Here is a 6,836-nt window from a genome sequence, read left to right as displayed (position 1 = left end):
CTTCATGATAAATTTGACATAATCCAGCAACGCTTTCCAAACAGCTTCTGGAAGCAGAAGGCAGGGATGAAAAGACAACATTTTACAGCAACTTTCCAAAGGAGGATAAAAGTGTATTTAACAACATCCTTACTTTACTCCTACTTTGATTTTTTTTTTAAACTTGCAATATAAAGTTAAAAGATGATTGTGTGTGAGAATAGGCTTGAAGGCATATTACAGAGCTGCCCCAGAAGATCGCAATGGCCAACATAGAGAAGGAAACTGGTCTTTCCTAAGAGTCTATCAGCAGTAGCATCCAGGTAGACTATACCAAACCGGAGTTGGACAGCAATATTCTGGGTTCCAAATGCTCACCCTACAGACGTACCACACAGAATGCCTTGTGCTATAGACTAAATGTGACCCCACCCCCACCTCAGAATTTGTATGTTAGATCCTAACACTCAATGTGATGGTATTTGGAATTGGGGCCTTCGGAAGGTGATTAGGTCATTCATTAGAAGCCCTCATGAATGGGATTAGTGTCCTTATAAAAAAGACCCCGGAGAGCTCAAGGACACAGGGAGGAGACAACTAACGATGAAACAGGAAGTGGACCCTCACTAGACACTGAATCTGCCAGTGCCTTGATCTTGGACTTCCCTGCCTTTAGAACTGTGAGAAATAAATGTTTGTTGTTTATAAGTTACCAGGCTATAGTATTCTGTTGTAGCAGCCCAAATGGCCTAAGACACCCTGCATTTAAGAAAACTACAACTTGACTCTGTGGAAACTAAAATCACGTATGAAAGTTATATTTCACAAAGAAAGAGCGTAGAGCAGTGAACAGGACCTTAAGAGGTTTTCAGAGGCCTGGGCCACTTTCCCTTTTTGGAGATTTCAGAACATTTAAAAAATAAGGAAACGATGGTGGGGGGTGGGCAAAATGTGTGAAGGTACAAACTTCCAGTTATAAAATAAATAAGTCATGGGGCTGTACATATGTACAGCATGGCGCCTGTAGTTAATAATACTGTATGGCATATTTGAAAGTGGCTAAGAGCATAGATCTTAAAAGTTCTTATCACAAGAAAAAAAAAATTTTGTAATTATGTATGTGATGGATGTTAACTAAACTTATTGTGGTGATCATTTTACAATATATACAAATATTGAATCATTATGTTGTACACCTGAAACTAATACAGTATTATGTGTCAATTACACCTCAATAAAAATAATAAAAATAAGTTATATTTATAATAAAAAATTTTTAGTTTAAATGCCAAAGCAAGGTTACAAAAACTATGATATATTTTAAACACATGCATCTAACAAATTAACTTTTAACAGCAACAAAAATAATACTAGTAAGTAAATGACAAAATATAATTTTCACACAGAATTTATTTTTAAAGTGGTAATTTATAATGCATCAAAAGTAGCAAGGTCTTGGGGCTTCCCTGGTGGCGCAGTGGTTGAGAGTCGGCCTGCTGATGCAGGGAACACGGGTTCGTGCCCCGGTACGGGAGGATCCCACATGCCGCGGAGCGGCTGGGCCCGTGAGCCATGGCCGCTGAGCCTGCGCGTCCGGAGCCTGTGCTCCGCAACGGGAGAGGCCACAACAGTGAGAGGCCCGTGTACCGCAAAAAAAAAAAAAAAGTAGCACAGTCTGGTTATATAGTAACGGAACAGGTTTAAGGTGATATGAAGGACAATTCTAAACCTTTCAGTGTGTTGCTTTGACTATATCTGTTATAACCTCTTTTGAGGGTAAAGAGAGAACACTAAGATAGAAGCATATTGTGAATGGGAGGTCCAAGCCAAGAGCACCAACACTTACCTTTCCACAGGGTCTGGTAGTGATGAGCTCTCTGGGCTGAACTGATTCTTGGGACACCAACTAGAAGTGTGACCTTGGGCAGATCATTTATGTCCTATTACGTGTGTTTCCCAAACTGTAAGATGAAGGAAGATGATTGCTGAGGTTCCTTCCAGCTCTATGCATCTATTATGTTTTCATCTATCATGGTCTATTTACTATGCATTTCTACAATACCTCTCATCTCTTACCAGAGGGGTACATTTCTAGAATTTCCCTGGTGCCAGTCAACTGTGTAAAAGCTTCCTCGTTCCTTTTATGATGCTTCAATTCAGTCTCTTGCTCTGAGTTCTTTTCTTTGTCAGTGGTACAGCTCTTTGATAAACATTTCACGTGCTGTCTCAATAATTAACAACTAATTAACAAGAAGGCTTTGCTGCTAGGGGTTGGTGCTTTCAAAAAGAAGTGAGCAGGAAAGTTGCTTTGCTTTCTGTCTTCACAAGGTCCTGCCATTGTCATTGTAATATGCTGGAGGTGGTGGTTCCTTAATAATGTGAACAATTTCATTAAAGATCTCTGCTGGAACAATCCATTTGCTGTCAGAGGACCACATCGATCCTGAAGATCTGTCACTGGGTTCCAGGGTGCCTGTAAAAAACTGACAACCGGAAGTATGCTTCAGTTTGGGCTATTTATTTCTCTGAGAAACACATTATAATCAGATGGTATCTAAGTGGCTCCTGCAGGCTGAAAACACTGACAAGGAATTTTTGGACAAAAGTTTTAGGAAGATGCCTGTTCCAGATACAGCAGTTACTCTGTCCCCTTCTGTTGTCCCCTTCTGTTCTGTTTTCCCCTTCTCTTGTTGAGATGGCCCTTCTGAGATGGCCCGCTCTTTGAAATTCCTCAATTTGCAAACTTGATATAATGTGGCCATGTTTCCCTGGCCACAGCTGATAGGACCCAAAGGGGCTCATCTCTCCATTGACCAATAAGACAGCCAGGCATAGGAGCTTTGCCCAGTGGAAGTACCGAATACTCGTTCTGTTGGAGAGTGGTTTGGATGAGGGGGAGAGACTATGGCAGAGCTGCCAGTGATAGAAGCAGAGGAAGCAGAGAGGGGAGCGTGGGGTCGCCCCAGTGGTGAACCGCTAGACTGTGCAGCAACAGACATGTTATAAGAGAACTGGTCACCGTGCTCTGAATGACAGCCAGTGGTCCATTAAGACCACTGCACAGTAAAGGGGAGGGAGCAGTTCAAGTCTTCATCACCATGCCGGTAACCTGGGTGTGCAGCTGGAGGTACCACCGCCACTGAGAGAGCCCAGTACCAGGACTCTGCCAGGACTCTGCCAGGTCAAACACCACCCTCCTGCAGCTATTAGGGTAAAGAACGGTGAGTCTCAACTTTACCCTCTGAAATAATAACATGAAAAATACGTCCATGCCTACACATGTTGATCAATACATTGGATATGACTTATTCAACTGATAATGTAGTACTTTTTTGATAAGGAGAAAACAAGTAGAAGACTGTGCCATTTCAGTGGAACTGGTTGAGTGGTAAAAATGAAGACTAATGACCCAAATTAAAGCAGAGGTTTAGCACCTGGAAATGCAGACTCCCATCAGTGGTGCTTTTCATGTTTGTAGGTAGTCAAAGGGCAGGCAGAGAATGTTATCACTTTCTGTATTAACTTCCTGTAAGGCATACATGGTTGCAGTGCTGTGCAGGAGACGTAAAGGAGGATGTTGTCTGGGGAACAAAGAGCTCTAAAATAACCTAAATGTACGCCATGAAAATGGTGGAATAAACCGTGGTTCATCCATGCTGTGGATTTCCACCCATCAATTTTGAAAATGAGGTTGACCTATAGGTATGGATACGGAATGATTTACAAACTATATTGTTAAATAAAAGAATACTATACCACAATTTCACTTTCTTTTTTTAATTTTTTTTTTTAAAGATTTAATTTTATTTATTATTTTTGGTGGCATTGGGTCTTCGATTCTGCAGGGAGGCTTTCTCTCATTGCAGCGAGCGGAGGCTACTCTTCGTTGTGGTGTGTGGGCTTCTCCTTGTGGTGGCTTCTCTTGTTGCGGAGTACGGGCCCTAGGCATGCAGGCTTCAGTAGTTGTGGCTTGCGGGCTCAGTAGTTGTGGCTTGTGGGCTCTAGAGCACAGGCTCAGTAGTTGTGATACACGGGTTTGTTGCTCCGTGGCATGTGGGATCATCCCGGACCAGGGATCAAACCCGTGTCCCCTGCATTGGCAGGCGGATTCTTACCCACTGCACCACCAGGGAAGTCACAATGTCACTTTCAATAAAAGTAAAAGCAAAACTTATACATTGTACCTCCACATATCTATGTATATAAATATATAGAAAATGGTTAGGAAGGGTGTACCCCAAACTGTTAATGATGGGTGTATCTGGAAAGGAAAGTGGGATGGTAGTATGGAGTTTTTCTTTTACTATATATTATGTATTGTTTATGTGTGGTTATTTGTTTATGTATATTTATAACAAAAATGTATTCTTATATTTCTTATTTAATGTAACAGTTTTTTATAATAGTTTTTATCGAAACTTCATTAATGGACCAAGCTCTCTCCCAGTTCTGCCACAGGCATCTATTTTTCCCAAGAAGGTTTAGGATTATTGCAGCATGAATTCAAGAAAGAACATTCAGCTTTTGACATTTAAAAGAAATGTAATGGCCCAAGCAATGCTCTTTAAAGCCAGTCTGAATTCCTTTAACTCCCAATACATATCAGGGTCAAGCTTGGAAGACTCTTACCTACAGCTTCTTCCCCAGTGCAAAGAAAATACTCCTTCCGTTTATGAACCAAGATGGGGAGAAAAAAGGGGAGATGATGGAAGAAAAATTAGGTCAGAGCCCAAAGCTTAGGAAAGAAAACTCAAGACCCTCTTGGGGATGTTGCAGGAGAAGGTGGATGACAACTTCTCCAGGCCTAATGAAAGGAGGTAGTAGGCTTTTAGGCTGGGACATGTTTAACATGATCCAGAGATAATGATGGGGAGGTGATGGAAGACAGTTCAGCACCATGAGTCCAAGATCATTTATCTGACTCCTCACAACCAGAAGAGCCCTTGTACCCCTGAGAGAGGACACAGTTTCTGAGTAGACGAGGGGCCCGGCAAAGACCTGGGGTTGGCCAGAGAGGCCACAGAATGCAGGGACTAATGATCAGACTACGGGCAGGATGAGAACCCAGACAGACTCCACTCAGCAGTCCCCAGTCAGGGAGCTGGTCTGTCCAGATGTACCATGAGGACAGAGAGAGTCCCCCAGTGTCCCCCACAGCATATAGACACCATCCTGGGGAAAAGAAAGGAAAGGACACCCTCTAAAAGGTTATTTATCCCAAAGGACAGGTTTATCCTGAGGAGACTTTTTAGACCACACTAGGTGACACCCAACTGAACTTGGAATAGACTGTTTAAATAGAGAGGAGACTGTTTTCCTCCAGAAGAGACTGGACTATTGCTTATTGTCAAGCCTGAACTTTCCTGGGTACCCTGAGGGCTGAGACATATGAGGAGCTAGGAGCAGTTTTGAAGAAAAAAGAAGTTACAGTTTCTTTGCAAATCTCAGTTGTGGTGAGAGAATTTTGTGACTCACCATATTTATATATATTTTTTGTCCTGGAGTTAGAACCAGTCTTTGAAGGCCATTCTAATAGGTAGCCTTTTATTTATTTATTATTTAAATTTTTTATTTATTATTTTATGAATCTCTATCCCAACATTTTAAAATGAGCCTGCCTGCTTATAACTCTTCTCTTCTTAATTGTTCCCTCTTCCGTTTCTATTTTTTCTGGAAGAGGTCATTTATGTCTACTGGAAAACCGTTTCTCATCCAAGAAGTGGTATGAGTCCCAAATAGCATAGAAATTAATTAATTAATTAATTAATTCCATCACAACAAACTCAAAAAAATTGTCCAAGTTTATTTGTGATTTTAAATTGAATATATTTTTTTTCTTTTCAGCTGGGCTATTGCTTAGCTTCTGAAGAAAAAAAAATACGTACATAGACCTAAACACACGCACACAGATTTCTGGTAACCTTGTTACCACAGAATTTGATCTGTAATAAAATCAATAACTATGACAGTGTTGAGGTTTAAAATATTTCTTTGAGAGAAGTAAATCTTCTTTAAGGAAGTGAAAAGGTAAGAGCAGAATTAAATATGTCAAATATTTAGAAATATACCAGACAACAATTATTTTATGCCCAGCAACATGAAGTGATAAAAAGACTCTCTGGATCTAGAGTGATGAGATGTATTCAAATCTTTTTCCATCCATCAATGAGAAGTATGCATTTGGACAAGTCATTTGACCTCCCTCGGTTTCAATTTCCTCACCAGAAACTGGAGATAACAACATGTAATCCACCATCCCACAGAGTCATTATGACAGAATGAAGTGAGACAGTGCATACGTAGGAACATTGTAAGATGATGATGTGATGATGGTGATGACCATTGTCAGCATCTGAGACGTTGACTTATGTGCAGGGATGGTCTCGGGGACAGAGGGGTGGAGCCAGCTCTTGCTGCCTTTGTAGCAGTTTCCCCACCTTTTTGCCTTCAGAATTCTGTGACTACTCTGTAACACTCAAGCTGTTTCTAAACAATTTCAGAACACTGGTAAAATGGTGACAATATGGTCAGTGAATAAATTACTTGGCAAAGTCAAGCCATGTCACCAAATTCTACTCTTATTTTTCACCAAATGGCCTCATCACCTAGTTTTCACAGAGTGACTAGGAAGAGTTAGGAGAAAGGAGCTAACTTTTGAGTGCTTGTGGGTGCCAGGCATATCACATACATCATTTCATTTAATATTCACAGTGAGAGGGGCATTATTTCCATTCTACAGATGAGAAAACCGAGGCTTAGAGAGGCTTGGTCAAGATCACGGAGGTAGTGCGTAGAGACGCCAGCATTTAAACCTAGAGCCGACTGTAACACCCGTGGTTTTCTCCTACTAGAGCATC

The 6,836-nt window shown here is 41.1% G+C and overlaps 1 long non-coding RNA gene across 1 annotated transcript in view; it reads right to left on the bottom strand.

Annotated features, from left to right (window-relative positions):
- Nucleotides 1–1,389: 1,389 nt before the first annotated feature.
- LOC137223151 (uncharacterized) overlaps nt 1,390–6,836 on the bottom strand; it is a 96,557-nt gene continuing 91,110 nt past the window's right edge. Inside the window, exon 3 of the long non-coding RNA XR_010942735.1 lies at nt 1,390–2,452. This is a non-coding gene — a long non-coding RNA (uncharacterized lncRNA). The remainder of the gene's footprint in view (nt 2,453–6,836) is intronic.

The sequence above is a fragment of the Pseudorca crassidens genome, chromosome 4 (assembly GCF_039906515.1).
Source record: "Pseudorca crassidens isolate mPseCra1 chromosome 4, mPseCra1.hap1, whole genome shotgun sequence".
NCBI lineage: Eukaryota > Metazoa > Chordata > Mammalia > Artiodactyla > Delphinidae > Pseudorca > Pseudorca crassidens.
This window is presented reverse-complemented; position numbering and strand designations above follow the sequence as displayed.